At 45.9% G+C, this 15,383-nt stretch overlaps 1 long non-coding RNA gene across 1 annotated transcript; it reads right to left on the bottom strand.

Annotated features, from left to right (window-relative positions):
- Positions 1-604: 604 nt before the first annotated feature.
- On the bottom strand, positions 605-13,977 carry LOC139829448 (uncharacterized). The gene is made up of 3 exons (XR_011741917.1): positions 13,782-13,977; positions 7,909-12,698; positions 605-5,088 (listed from the first exon to the last, which is right to left on the bottom strand). It is a non-coding gene; the product is annotated as an uncharacterized lncRNA (long non-coding RNA).
- Positions 13,978-15,383: the final 1,406 nt, after the last annotated feature.

Here is a 15,383-nt window from a genome sequence, read left to right as displayed (position 1 = left end):
ATGGCAATGTTGACATGAGCAGAGCAAGGACAATTAGGCCCTCAGCATCATCCATATGTATTTTTTCAAACAGCTTTTGCTTATCCCCCTCTTAGAAGTTGAGTGCTGCTGGATTCCTCTCTCTTTTCTTCTCCAGGCTCAACTCTTTCTCTACTTTCATTACTATTCTTTGGGTCAGACTACTCACTTCTCACACTTATTTTGGGTGTCTGTCTCCCGTTCCCACTCGGGGCCATCAGATCATCCCCGGTTAGACCCTTAGCTGGTATAAACCAATTTTCTTGAATTGGTATTAGCAGTCATGGATCTGGCTCAGTTACCAGTCCCTTCGAGAACACTTTTCAGGGCTCAATATAAGACTTGTGGAGCTTTTGGAAGCAGACACATCCCCTGGTACCTTCCACCACCCTTATGAGCCAGGCACATTTCCTTGGATGTCCTGAATTCCCAGCTCCTTGCCCCTGGCCCATGGATAAGCAGGTGACAGTGCTCAGGCTCAAGGTGCTCAGTCTCTATTTTGATGCGGAGAGAGGGAAAAAAAACAAAATAAAACAAACCCATAAATCACAAAGCTAGCAAATGAAAATAAATACACTTAAGAATATTTCCATGCAGCTTTTTATTATTATTATTTATAATGGTATTACAGAATTTTGTAAAATTAAAGTAAATGTCAAGCAGAATGTAATAATTTTCCTTGGGGTTTGGCACATTTGTGTGCCTGACAGTTTCACATTTTTCTTTATATCCGTGAAGACAGGAGCCTGACAGGGCTATATTTTGTTACCCACTTTGTTCAATTTTGTCATAAATTGGAGCGAACAAAACAGTGAAAATACAGACACCAAATTAATCAAAGAAATTACATTTTAAAGCAACTCATACAAACATGTATGAAATAATCATACTGTGCCAGGGAAGCACGTGAAGAAAACCAACATTTCCCCCCCAGACTCACGCACCTTGCCCCCAGAAAGGCAGAGCCCTCGCCCCAGAGCCATCAGTGTTATGCACTGACATGTTGCTCCTCAGCTGCTCTTGCCTCACAGAGACTGGATGAATTTCTCTCCCATCCGTGTCTCTATCAGCTTGTACAAATCTCTGCTTTTCACATCCTGTGGCCACAAGCTGCATCAACACAACAGCGGGTGCTTGACACGCAGCAGCTAATTTGGGGTGCCAGTGCACGTGGCCACGTTGTGACCTTTCGACAGGTTGTGTTCAAGCTCACACCTTCATCCTCTGACTTCTGCTGCCACCAGCACCATGTGAACACCCTTCCTGACAGCACGTCATCCCTGCCCGGCCACCGAGGACCCTCTGTTAAAAGTGTGGTGGCTGTTTCTCTTGTTTCAAGGGACACATTTGCTGCGGTGGAGGAAGAAGCGCCATGCATAAAGAATTGCGATTTCCATAAGAATGACAAGGAGAAATGCGAAGCGAGTGGTGGGGCTGTCCTCAGGCCAATCCTTTCTGCCTGAGTAAATTCGATCTGAATTCCTCTGGAAACACCAGCTCTGCAGCACTTGGACTATGTTGAAAAGGTCACTGGAGGCAATGTCAGACATACTCTCCAGCTGCACTACGAGTGCACTGATAGAGATTCGTAACAACGTGTTGTTACGTTACAGCTGGAGATCCAAAGTGACTCTCCGAGGGATCCTCTCCACTTCTCTGGCAGCAGCAGATGATTCCATGGCTCCCCTTTAATGCCTGGATGGAAGCATTAGCGCCTTCTCTCCCTGCTCCCCACACGCTGACTTGGAAGCGCTTCTTGGAGCTGGTGAGACTTGGTGAGGATGGTTGGTGGCATCTTGCAGACCTGAAGTGCATTTCAACCAGCTGAAAGAGCCACGTTGGGATCTCACATACCTTCTTCCTCCCTGTTTGGGCTTCAGAGGGCTGTGCAGCTATAACGGAGGCACTGGGAAGTCACAGTGGCTGAATCAGCTGACTGTGCCAAGCACCCAAACCCCATAAGCAGAAGTCTCCTACCTCCTGCTAGAATTAGGCTTAAAACCTCAAACATAAGATGTTTCCTTTCCTCTCAAATTTGCTGTTTTGCCCTGTAACCCTGTGGTATGAAAACATGAATTTTCCCATACCCAGCTAGTCACCAGCCCATTGTTGCACATGCTCCCCCGTCCCAAGGTGATGGAGAACAGTGGTGTCTGAGATCTGAACAGCGAGATCTGAACAGCGGAGACCTGGAAAGCCGCCACGTTCTTTCACAAATGTGGAAGCAGTTCAGAGGTAGATTAAAGGTTTTTTTTCTACCCAAACTATGTACACCCATCAATATACAGCAAAAATGCATTTTAAGCTTATTTGTGTATTCGTTGCTAAATACCATAATGGTCTCCAGCTGTATTGCAGGAGGGTCCATTCACTGAAATGTTACTGTTGATTTCTTTTTTTTTTCTTTCATTATTGTACTATAAATGTATTTCCTCCCATTTTCCTCTGTGCCTATAGAATGCCTAATGTCTCCTGTCACACCTGCTTTCTATTATTTTTCATCCATTATTTTAATTCCCCATCTATTGCACGGCATCTGAAAATCATCTGATAAATCCCGCTCCTTACTTTACAAAAAGCCCATGAGAAGGTTTTAATAAGTGAGATTTATATTTTTCCACACAATGAAAGCGTCCGGTGAATAACCTACGATTGTCAGGTGTTCACATTCCCATCACCAAAGCAGGGGGATAATTAGCAGACAAACGAAGGTTTACAATACTGTAAATATCTCAGAAAGACCATTTGGCTGCCTGATTGGTAGAAGGATATTTTTAAAACTGCCATTTGAGACTCAGCTGTATTGCTAATTAAATGAGAATTTCATAAAAATTATCTGAAAAAAAGTCTCTGTTAATTGGAGAACGATAACGAACAGACTTGCTAAACAGAGGCATAAACGTCAAACAATTGAAGAGGGATAATAAAGTGCCATGTTATCGTGTAATGCCAGGCAGCTTTCCTACTTCTATTTGAAGTTTTAACTTTTAGCCTTTTTTTTTTCTTTTTTGTGAATGGCAGCCAAAAATGTGCTTTGCAATCATAATTTCCAGAGCTTCAATTTGGCGCTAGCAATGCACGGGCAACAGCGGCTGTCGCATTAGCAGCGTCCTTGCCGTAAGACTTCTTGTGTTCTGTTAACAGCTTTTGTGTTCTGCAATGAATATGATGGGGAAAATGCATTAATATTGTATGGCTGTTATTCACGCAGGATAGCGGCGTTATTGAATTAGTGATTCTTTGTAATAACAATGACTTCCAGTACTCTATTGTACAGTGAAATACGTGGGGTCAGGAAGGAACTCATGAATCTAATGGAAGACTCAATGACGGTTTTGTTGCTGCTGCTCAGGGTTTGGTCCTTATGTGCTACAGCCATGCAGGGAGCAGTGTCTACCTCCCTTCCCCTCAGGTCATCACATTAAAATTGGTTCTATATTTAGATATATAAAATATCTATGTATTATGCACCTGTGCCGGCCACCTTGCACCAGGACAAAGGTGCCACCCGAATTCCCGCAGCTGGCAGGGGGTCATGATCTCAGGTTATCAAAAAACTGGCAGCTTGTGACCTTCGCTTTGCATCGCTCCTAACCCAGCCCTTGGCACAGGATCGCAGGCACACAGCAGATGGCACAGAGCGGCATGGAAAATTTTGCAGGAAAACCTTTACTCGTTTTACACCAGCAACTGCGGCTGCCTCCTGCAATGTGAAATTTACCGCTCTGCCTTCACACTCTCGCAGCCCAAAGCGAGCAAGAGTGTGAAGCAGAGACCTCAGCCTGAGCATAAAGTGACTCCTTGATATTCCACTTCTCTTCTGTGAAGGAAAAAAAAAAAGCAACTTTGTGAAAGCTCAGTGTAATGAGAAATTGACTGCCCTCCATGAGAAATATCGATTAATTACTCTGCAGTGGAAAAAAAGGCAACTGCGATGATACACGTTTTCCAACTGCAGCACAAACAACTGCTTTTGAGGCACAGAATGCCTGGGCTGAGAAATGTAGTGAAATGAAGTCATCTCCAGGCTGCAGACAGCAGCCAGCTTCACTGGAGTGCAGAAAAACAGCAAGCGAAATTTTGGCCAAGGAGACTTACTTCTAACAGTGTTTGAAGATCATCTCCTGTGCTTTTGGCTCAAGCTCAGTTTGGGATTTTCTAGAAGAGCTTCTGTAGGGGAATGTGTCCTTAAGCATCTGCCGTGGTCCTTGGATCCTGTCTAAATGTGTTGAATCTCAGCAGTCTGAAGCATTCTCGGGGGAACGGTCGTAAAGTTTCTGGCTGTCACTGTGCTGGTGGCTGTGCCACTCCGCTGCAGTCCTGTGTCACCTCCCTAATTCACTCACAGACCACAGCGGAGTCACTGGCCATGAGAGTGTGACCTGCTCTGGAAATGGAAAAATCATTGGAAAATTGTATTTCTGGAAGCGGTAAAAAGATAACTCAATTTTGCAGGGCTGGACTGATACCATCCCAAAGGAAGAGTGGGAATCAAAGAGGCAAATGAAGGAATCAGCTGCACATCTGGCCCAGCTGTGGGCTTGTTGTACCCTTCCCAGCAAGCTGCACAGATGCCCTGGGAAGGAAAATATTAGAAGATAACTTGTGTTCTCACTGGCTTCAGAGGTAGGGCAGGAGTTAGAATGGGCCTTTTTTCAACCGTGAAATCCTTTTCCTTCAATTCCATCCAGAGCCTATGTTGTAACACTCAGTCCCTGCTGGGAGAGCCCCAGCTTCAGCTCCTTTCTCCAACACAGGCCTTGGGTGACCTCAGTCATGTCCTTCCATCCATCTCCACAGCAATTCCCTTTTGGGCAAATGGGTGTAGTGCTGCTTCTAGGCACGCTGGGACAAAAAAACCCAACACATTATAGGTGGTAAAAAGTCAGATAATTAGATAAAAGCCATAACAGTACAGAAGACAGATAGATATAAGATTCCCCCATGTGTTCAGGCGCTCGGTTCATTCTCTCCAGGGATGTATTGTGTAGGATTGTGTTGGTGAGTTATTTGACTCGCTGATTCTCAGCTGCATTTTGGGTCCCTGGTGCCACCGGTAGTGGCTGCTCCCTGGGAAGAAGAAATTGCAAGGAACAGGCTGAATTTATTGTGCCTAGTTATGTACTATACATACACAAGGCAAGGAAGAAACCGGCATTAGTAATAATTTGCAAAAGTTGCAAGTTAATGTTATTACTGTGTATGTTTAAGTACGTTACCACAGTGTTTTGCCTGCTAACACAGTGTGCAGTGCCGAGCACTTGCCCTGGCTGCTGCCACGCTGTCCCCGCTGTCCCAGTTGTGCCCAGACTGACACTGGTGTAGAAATGCGGAGTTTCCTTCCCAGTTTCTCTGCTGCCAGATTTGGAACTGGATTGGAAAATGCAAGGAGGCAACTGGTTCAGCCCTTCTCCAGCACCACACACTGTGCTCTTCAGGACCACGAGTCGCAGCCATCATCTCCTACAAGTAACTCATGGGACAGACTATGGCCAGGTCACAGCAAAGTCATTGAAATTGTGTTTTTTTATGACATTCCTATACCAACGAGAGCTTTGCTGCAGACAGAATTATACAGGAGCTGTTAGCAGAAACACAAAATCAGTGTCAGTGCCCCAACCTCCCTCCTCCATGTGTGACGGGACTATTGAAACATGGTTTTTGAAACCTCTGCCACTGGTTGGTTCCTCTGATGCCTCAGGGAGAGCTTAGAGGTGGCACTTCCAGAGTCCAGCCCAGCCCTGTGCAATGGTTTCAGAGCCGTGCTACCCACCCCCATGTGGGAATAACGTGATGCTGACAAAAGCACCTTCAATACCAGTTATCACTATGCCTATGTCACACTCATAGCATAATTACTAGAGTTACATATCAGGATATATGTACGTAGAGCTTGATTGGTAAAAGCATGTCCTTCTCTTCTCCCCTGCAAAGACGTGCACTTGCAAAATTGAACCCTGATGCATCTTCTCTGTACATTTAGAGAAACTTTGAACTGCCCACACTCAGTCCAGTGATGAAGGTGGCAGGGCTGCTTTGTCCTGGACAAAAAGGGAGGTGCAGCCCCAAATGACTGCCCAAGAAGCATCCTGCCATGAAGACACTTCACTGAATCCCAGGTGCACCTTGATGAGGCCAAGGAGGAAACCGCAGCCTCCAGGGAAGCAAGCAGGCTCTTTCTCCCACTTAGCCTCTGGTACACCAACCAAGTAATTCCAGTAAAAATAAGATCCTAACTGGTCTGGTTCAGAAGGGCAGAGGTGGCCTCATGTGATGAACTGGACCATGAGAGCAAAGGCATTGAACTAGTTATCAAAACTTTTCCTAGCCCAGGGTAAGAACATCAGGCAGGGATGGATCAGAGGCTTATTTACAGCACTGTATGCCCAATATTTTCCTTTCCCTAGCCTGCTGCAATCAGGCAGTATTTTTTAAGTGTTGCATGCTGATTCTAGGCACAAACTACATCAGCAGTTAATTGGATTTGTGGGCCTCACTTCCATGCACCCCTTTGAAACGTTTCCTCTGGAGATCATAAAAGATGAGGACTGAGCAAAGTAGTAAGAGGAGGGTATAATGTGGAGAGGACCCTTGTGTTAATCCTGTTCTGCCTGTCTGTCATTAGCACACCTTATTATGACATCCTATAGATTTGCTGCTTCGGCTCTGCTGGTGAGAGGCAAATGATGTCTTAATGAATGATGGTGCCTGGAGCTGGGAGCGGACTGCCCCCCTCTCCCAACAAAAAGAGATTGTGTTCGGCACAGTATGTCCAACTGCACTTAACATAATTGGATGAAACTCATACTAGTTTGTTCACTCCAGGTGGGTATAAAAGTCATAGCAAAAAAATCCTAATGATAAAATATCAATTGCTGTCTCTTGTTTAAGGGTGTAATTGTGGGCAGTGGTATTTGCAGAGCGGAGCATCCAGGGTGGCAGATAACGCGACGAAGGACTCGCCCTGGCACGCACAGCACAACGCTGAGATATTTTCGGCATAAAGCCGTGGGCCGGAGTAGGCAGCATGTGTCAAGACACAGAAACTGCTCTGCAGACTGTCTGGGCTTAAGCAGCATTTACTCCTCCTGTGCTCAGAGGATACTCCATGTAGCCCCGTGCGGCTCCGTCCTGGCACAAAACCAGTGTAGGAGCAAGAGCTGAGCCGGTGCCCGCTCCAGCCCCACGTGCCTCAGCCACTGCGTTTTAGAACATTTTCCCAAAGCCATTACTTTTATGCCCTGAATGATTACTTCATTTAGCACATACATCAGAACTAAAATACCCAATATTAGCTCATTTAAGTTCATGTTCAGTGATGGATTAATCGTTCCTGTTTTCTGGAGCAAAGCCCAGTCCATTTCATCTAAGGACCGAGGAGAAATCTTCCCTTGTCTCTTAAAGTCTGAGACATCTGCTGTGCTTTGCATATCTGCTTGCCCACAAAAAAAAACAATGAATGTTTAAATTGAAAAAATAAATTGCTAAAGCTATAGATCACACCTGTTTTTCTCCTGCTTTCACAGCAGGTGCAAAGGAAACATATCACCAGTACAGTCAGCATAAGCCCATGTCTCATTTGAGGTTTCAGATGTCAAACTACGTTGCAGTGGATATTGCTTTGTAATGTATGATGCTGCATCATGGGCCACACAGGAAAATGCAGAGAGCCAAACAAGTCCTTAATGAATGAGCACAGTGATAGCAGACACCTACATTAGCGCTGGTCAGGCTGAAATGAATCCTCTATGCCAACCATTATGGCCAAATTAAAATAAAAACAACATGCGAGTAACCAAATTGAAATGCTCAAGGTCTCCTGCTCCCCAGAATTAAGAGAGATGTTGGAGAGACAGTGCAATGAGTAAATGATGGGAGGAAACATCTTACCTGTCATCTCGTGGGCAGCAGACCTGTAGCAGGAACCGGGGCTGTCGACTGGGCGTGCAAGGGGCTGAAACGGCAAGGCATCGCTCAGCCAAAACTACCTTGGCTCCAGCAAAAGTTTCTCAGCTCAAGCACCTCTCTTCTATGGAAGCCATGCTTTGTGGAGCCTGTTTTCTTTAAAAATTTCGGTTTTTTCGATGTTTTTTCTCCGTTAGAGAAACGGTGTGCTCTGGTGGCAATAGGGCCTTGATTTCAGTGCCACCTCTGCCACTGCTCTAGAGCATTGGTCACATCATTTATTGCAGTGCTCAACATCTGGTCCTTCCAGCCAGGGTCTGGGCCCTGTCTGGGTGTGCTCAGATGTGGTGCAAGCACCACGCAGCCACGGTGTCTCCAGGACTCTCGGCTCCTATTGCCCCATGCTGACACCGAAACACAGCTGTAATTGTCATTAACTGTTTTTGTTCACCTGCTTTTTAACAGTCCCTAAAACATCACAGCACTGTGAATATCTAGCAAGGAAAGGGGCAAAGAGAACTGGGGATGGGAGCTGAGATGTTCTCAAACTGGAAGAGTCACCTTGTTATTGAGATCTGTGTTTTGCCTGCCTCTTGGCATGAAAAGAAAACCTCTCCTTTTGTTTGGTCACAGACCAAGAAACGCCATTGTCTTTTTTGCATTGTGAAAAAAATACGGAACAAGAAAATAGCGCTGAAACATTCCAGACAATCACCTTTATCCTGTGCTCAGCAATTACTCTTATTGTCAGCAGGAGTAAAGAAGCATGTAGCATTTTAAAGTATTTAGAACTGACTGTGTGTTTTCAAAACACAGGATCTTTCAAGGGACTATTCTCTCCTCATTTGGTGACACACACAATTAAGTTTCTAAGAGTTTCTCTGTCGCATTAACAGATGATATGACATTCTTGAAGGCGCTTTTATAGCATCCTAAAGACAAATTGTTCTTCCTTGGAAAATAAAAGGCTAAGTTCCAATACTGGAAGCTGACCAAGCTCCATTTTACCTGCAATCCAAGCTGGCTGGCTGCACATCGCCACTGCTCCCCTCTCCTCCACGCAGCCATGGCTCTAATTCACTGAGGGGAACTGCTCCCCAAAACCGATGCCCCTTACCAGGGAGGGAAGGCTCAGTCCTCATTCCTTTGGCTTTGACCTGTGTTCAGCTGCAGGGAGAGGGAGTCAGGGACCACCAGGACCAGGATATGTCCATTCCACTCTAGCTATGAGGCAGGTAGAAATCAGAGTAAAAAGGAGCAAGGAAGAGCCTGTCCTTAGGATTGGTCCTCAGCTGCCCTCAAAGTATATTTCTATTAGACGCCACTATCCTTTCAGGCTGTAACGCATTTCCTCATTATGATAAACATCCACATGGCATTTGTGATCATTTCTGGAATGACATTGCATGAAGTTGGGTAATAAAATTGCCTCTGATCTCACAAAGCGCAAGGCTCAAGACAAATAAAGTCTGTAAACAGTTCTGCACTTCAGGATGTTTTATGAGCTGGACCGCCGTTTACTTAGGGCTAAACCTGAAGAAGTTCATTTCATCTCCTGGAAAAGGCACCATGCCTGCAGGAGGCTTCGTTCCTCGGGGGGTATTGGCATGGTTACTATAATCAAACTTTCAACTACCTTTTTCCCTCTGCTGCTTGCAAGTCCGTGTCATTCATTCCACGCTTCCCTCTCCCAGCAATACTTCTGTGATATTTAGAAATGTGCATAAATGTCAGCAAGCCTGCAAAAGACCCCAGGACTCTGTAGGCAGAGGGCAGGTAGGGAGTTCACCGGGACCGCGATATAGTGAAACCCGAGTGCCGGGGAAGGGGCCAAGCTCTCCCCTTGCAGGGCTTTGTGGCCGTGTCACAGGTTGCTGGAGGGGATGGATGCTGGGCAGTGGCAGATGATGCACCGTGGGCATCTCTCACCATTGTCTTCAACAATTTGACATGAACAGGTGATGTGTGAAGCCGAAGTTGTGCAGTAGACAGAGAGAGAGATCCTTGTTTGAAGACTCTACATTGCAGTGGAAACTGGACTGGGGACATACATGTGAAGTGATGGCAATAGCATGAGGATGATTCCTTTCCATCGAGGTTCTGCGACATTACAGACCAGGCTGTGCTTCAGCTGAGGCCAAAAAGCCTTTTGCTCACTCCATGAATCCATGTGGCTTTTCAGATTTTAAAATACAGCTGCCAATTGGGGCACCTTCCCGAAACAATAGGATAAAGCTGGTATGGCACTGAATTGAACCTGTCAACCTGCCAGCTGCCCAGCACCGATTCTCAGGGGTGCTGTGCCCCACATCCAGAGGCTGCTGGCTAATCAATCACCTGTGCTGGCTAATCACCCATGCAGGTGAGGAAGACTGAACAGCTCACCATATCCAACAGCAAAAGCAAGAGACATCACCAACCTGCTCTGCAGGGGCCAGGTGGAGCTGCTGTGCAGGAAGCGGGTGGCAGAGGAGTGGCTTTAGGAATGGCTTTTCAGGTGAGCACCATCTATAGCATCGCACTCCGGAGTCCTGTTTCAAAGGGTTGTGCTTGTAACTGCTAGCGAAAGCAAGGACGGTGGCAGCACAATGCATCCTGCAATGTTGAATCAGACCACTGAGAAGCGAGTGGACTCACGTGGCAGATTTATCTAGGGCTGGACAGGCCTCCTGCTTAGAAAGTTTGAACCTCATGTATCACTACAGCCTGACATCAGCAGTGTCATCCGCAGTGTCACACACAAGTCACAGTTAAAATCACGACTTTCAAACCAAGCAGGTCCAACTTACTGGGCTGCCTTGTTCACCCGAGTTTTGAACACCTCCGAGACTGGAGATCCTACAGCCTCTCTGGGCCCCCCATCTGGGATCTGACTGTCCTCAGGGTGGACACTTCTTACATTATATCTAACCAGAATTTTCCATGCTGCGATTTGTGCCTGTTGCCTTTTGTCCTGTCACTGTGCATCTCCAAGGACAGTCTGGCTCTGTCTTCTGCACACCCTCCTATAAACAGTCACCGACAGCAATAAGATGTCCCTTTGCCACCTCAAAACCCCAGTTTTTCTCAGCCTCGCTCCAGTACACTTCGGTCTTTTTGCATGAAAAGCCCAAAACTGGCCATGCTACCTCCAGTACATGTAGGAACAGCTCCGGGATTCGTGTCTCAAGTAGCTCCGACTGTGCTGCACTAATTCATCACCCGCCGGCGGGTGTCAGGAGCTCCTGGAATAAAGCAGGAGTTGGAGAACTTTCTCGGTTGGTTCCCCTTTGACAGATTTCAAGCATTCGCTCTTCTCTCATCTGGCTATTTGTAAGGGTTTCACATGTCTACAACCGCTCCGTTAGAGCTTGTCTTCACTGCTGGAAAGCTTCATTAGTTGAGGACAGCTAGTGCATATCTACTGTTCAGAGGTAAAACCAGAGTGTAAGACAAGCCACGTTAGTTATACCGTGAGAGAAACTCATTAGAGTCAAGCTCAGCTGCAGACTTACGTTGACTTTATCTCCCTGGTCTCTTTACTTCAGGATCGCACAAGCCTTGTTACGCAGGGGAAAAAAAAAGGTGGTGATTTTTTTTGCAGGAACCTAAAGGAATCCTCTTACAGATTGTTTTGGGACAGATCAAAAACCTGAGGGGATTGGGGGATATCTGGAGGAAGAGGGAAGGGGAAGATGCCCCTAGCCAGCACCAACAGGGTGAAATGCTATTAAGGCACAAACTTCCCTGTGTCACCACAAACCCTTTCCTTGGGAAACTCTGGAAGGGCCCAAATCCAGCATGTGAGAGGAAAAAACTATATGGCTGAGATAAGTATTTCTCAGGTTTACAATCAATTCATTCTTGTCCCTTTTACATAATGGAGGCTGCATATGTTACATGAGCGGAACACACATTTTCTGGGATTTTCCTACACCTTTAGTCATTTCAGGTTCCTTCATTTTTTTGAGAGATGCTGGAAAGATGGCAGGTATTACTGCAAATGGCAACCAATCTTCTGGAAGGTGAAAAAAAAAATGGCCTTTTGTAGGCCTGATTGAGAGATGGAAAGTCCCCAAGTCAACCATCCTTCTGGAAACCTCTGGCCTCAAAACACACTTTGCCACTGATCTGTTCTAATTCCAGGAACACCACACTGAGCTGAGGCTTAGACCTTGGGCAAATTCGCCTTTTGGCTCAAACAGCAAAGATCTTTAGCTGAAAGTGCCTGCTGCTGACAGCCCTCGCGGTGGCTGCGTCCCAAGCAGTGCTGGCATAGCCGTGCTGGAAAAAATAAAATACATTTCATTCCCCAATGGTCATGCTGTAATGGCATGAAATTAGAAACTCTAATCAATAGTGCTTTGCACAGCATGACTCTCATGTCAAAAGAGCCTGTGGTTGAAAAGAAAAAAGTCACAAATAAATATGAAAATCAAAGCTGTGAAGCGTCAGTAATGACGTATAATTCTGTCAAGGATTCCCAGCCGGTGATTCTCTTCACAAAACCTGCAGTCACCAAATCCTTCCTTCTCCACACCTCTCTGAACTTCCACCTCCAAATAATTTTCATGTATTTATTTGCCCTTTGCACGTGAAATATCTCTGATTTGAGCACGAGTGATGAAACTGGGAAGGAAGAGGCTGTGTTGCAGCCCTTGCTGTGCCTCTGGTTACTCTTGAATACTTTCACCTCTCTGTTGCTTCATCAGGCACCAACCTGCACCTCTTCGCTCTGTTGGTCTACACGGTGAGAGTGATGACACGACTTTCTTCTAAGACGTACCTCTATGGTCCTACAAAATTTACACCAAAGGCAGATTATTATAACAACAGAAGCCATAGTTATCCTATTTATATAAGGAATTAATGACTGCTGTGGTAAGACACTTTGGCAGAAGAACCACCAGAGAGGTAAAGTATTAAAAATATATATATAAGCAGATCACCAAGGGCATGAAGAACTGGCAGCTACAGGGCTCTCAGTCTGTCATACATGTCTTTCGGGAGCTGGTGGCATTTTGTTCAGGGACAGGTTTTGGGTTCTTTCCAGCACTTGTTTTAAATCTCTTTTTGCCACGCACTGCTAACATTAGCACAGCTTGGCAGGTGGAGAAGTGCCTTGAAAACAGCAAATTCTTGGAGTGCAGGTTTTGTTAATTAGACCTTCCCGCACACAGCCGTGGCTTTCCGCACAGCTCCTGTGGCAGAGACGCAGCGATCGACCAAGTGTTTTCAGGAGGAGAACAGATAACAGCTGCCTGACTTCAAGATGTAAATGAAAGTCCTCCAGAAGCCTAATCCAAAGGCACAGAAGTCAGCAGGAAAACCACGTGCGCAGCCTCAAGTGGAGGTCTCAATCTTTGTGAGGAGTGATCCTGGCAGTTTCTGGGTCCTTTTCCTAATTTGGCCACTTTGGTTCATTAAGTTACCCGCAGCCTTTTCTTTGGCGTAGAAACATGTTTTTCACTTGAGCCAATACTAAGTGAAATCTCAGTAAGGACAAAGCAACTGAGGTCTGCACACCAAGACCATGGCCTGACAAGGCCTTACACTGGTCAGGGAACTCAAGAATGGCATCTGTTGGGTGGGCAACACAGGCTTGGTTTCAGTCAGCTTAGCAACATGGCCCAACACTGGAGCTGCTTGGCCGGACTGGTTTTCAAATGTCAAAGAGACCCCTCGGCGAGCCTTACTTCATCTTATCTCACTTGACCGGTGGCTGCAGAGGAGGCAGGTTTTGCAGCAGCTCCTCCACAGCTCTATGCAGAAACTGAAGCCCAGATGGAATCAGCAAAAATAAAAACCCCAAGTAACAACCCTTCTCTCCAGACATGCCAAGTATCTAAAGAGAACAAGGTGTTTTGGAAAGGATGTACCTGCTCAAGCTTCATGCTGCTGAGGTGAAGAAGGTGCCTGTGGTCCCTGTCACAGGCAGGACACGGTGGGTCAAGCCCTGCAGAGCAGTTCCCACAATGCTGCTTCAGCTTGCTCTCTCTCCAAAGAACAACTGCCTTCTCTTCAGAGCAGTCACATCATGCCACGTCTGAAAAGTGGGATAAAAGCCAAAAAATATGTCTCTTCCAAGCCCTCAGTAAAACCACTGACTTGTGCAATACATGCAAAGCTTTAACTTCGGGAACTTCAAGTCACCAAGCATCTGTTAATCAGCGACGCGCCAGTCCCCGGGGACTGTGGAGATGGTGAAAGGTTATCCTGCTCTCCCGCGCATTACTCTGCTGAGCTCCATTACACACAACCAGAGGAGATTTTATGTGTGGCAAAGAATTTTTGATTCTCTGGATATTATTTTACATGTGGAAATCCAGCTGCTGAACGCTGTTTTTCAGGTTAAACCAAACTTGCGGCCAACACTCGTTCTCACACTACTAATGAAGATAATCTTGCCCTGCCATCGACATTTTTCCAGAAATAGCAGGAGAGGGATTTCCAAATCCTTTCAGATTTGCAAAGTGTTATCTCACTCTATTCCTTTGATCTCCTGATTGTGAAAGATGGATCTTTCTCTCTTATGGTTGGATGTACTTCTACACTTCAGCAGCAAAGCATGAAAGGGAATCAGGCTTAAGGGGGAAAAATAAATTGCAGTGTTAACATTTGCTTGGGCTTGCCTGGACTTTCTCAGTGGTGAATTCTAACACGAGTGACCAGACTGAACGTTACACAGAAGAGGCAAACAAAATAACAAGCTTTGCATACAAAGAAGGGCTGCCAGGCAGAGGAAGGGACCGCGCTCTTCTCTACGGACAGAACAAGAAGCTGGATTGCTCAGGAGCAGCCAGGGAGAGAGGGAGGTTGGACAGGGAAAAAAGCACCAGTACTGAATATTGGGATACACTATGGGGTCTCAAGTGTCAAGAGATTTAAAAGCACATCGAGCAAACACGACAGGACTGAAGTTAACCCTTCTCTGGAGGAAGAAGATGGCCCGGAAAACCTCCTGAGGTCCCATTCACACCAACTTTCTGGTTTCTAGAAAAAGCACACAGATAAACTGCACAGCTACAGTAAAAGGCACCACATTCCCTAAGCGATTCCTCCCCCTGAATTGCAGCGAAGGCACAATTCATAGCCTGCTTTTTCATTTCCATGAATCTTAATTGTTCACATAATAATCGCAGAAGTATTTAATAATATAAAGCATATGGGCCAGATGTTCAACTGGTGTAAATCAATAGCACTCGGGAAGCTTCAGTGGTGCTGTGCCGACGTAATAATTTGAAGATCTGGCACTGCGATTTTAAGGTGGCTCTCAGGATTTTAGTACCTTCTTATTGTTTCCACTAAAACCAAGTCACAGAGTTTATTGCCCACATACAAATAGCCACCCCCCACTAAATGCTCAGAATCTAAGGTGAAAAAGCCAAAGCTCAAAATAAATTGACTTAAGGTCACTTAAAAAACATCGATTTGGCCTCTGCTGGCCAACATCACAAAGTTTTATCATGGCCACGTGTTTG

The sequence above is a fragment of the Patagioenas fasciata genome, chromosome 19 (genome assembly GCF_037038585.1).
Source record: "Patagioenas fasciata isolate bPatFas1 chromosome 19, bPatFas1.hap1, whole genome shotgun sequence".
Classification (NCBI taxonomy): Eukaryota; Metazoa; Chordata; class Aves; order Columbiformes; family Columbidae; genus Patagioenas; species Patagioenas fasciata.
This window is presented reverse-complemented; position numbering and strand designations above follow the sequence as displayed.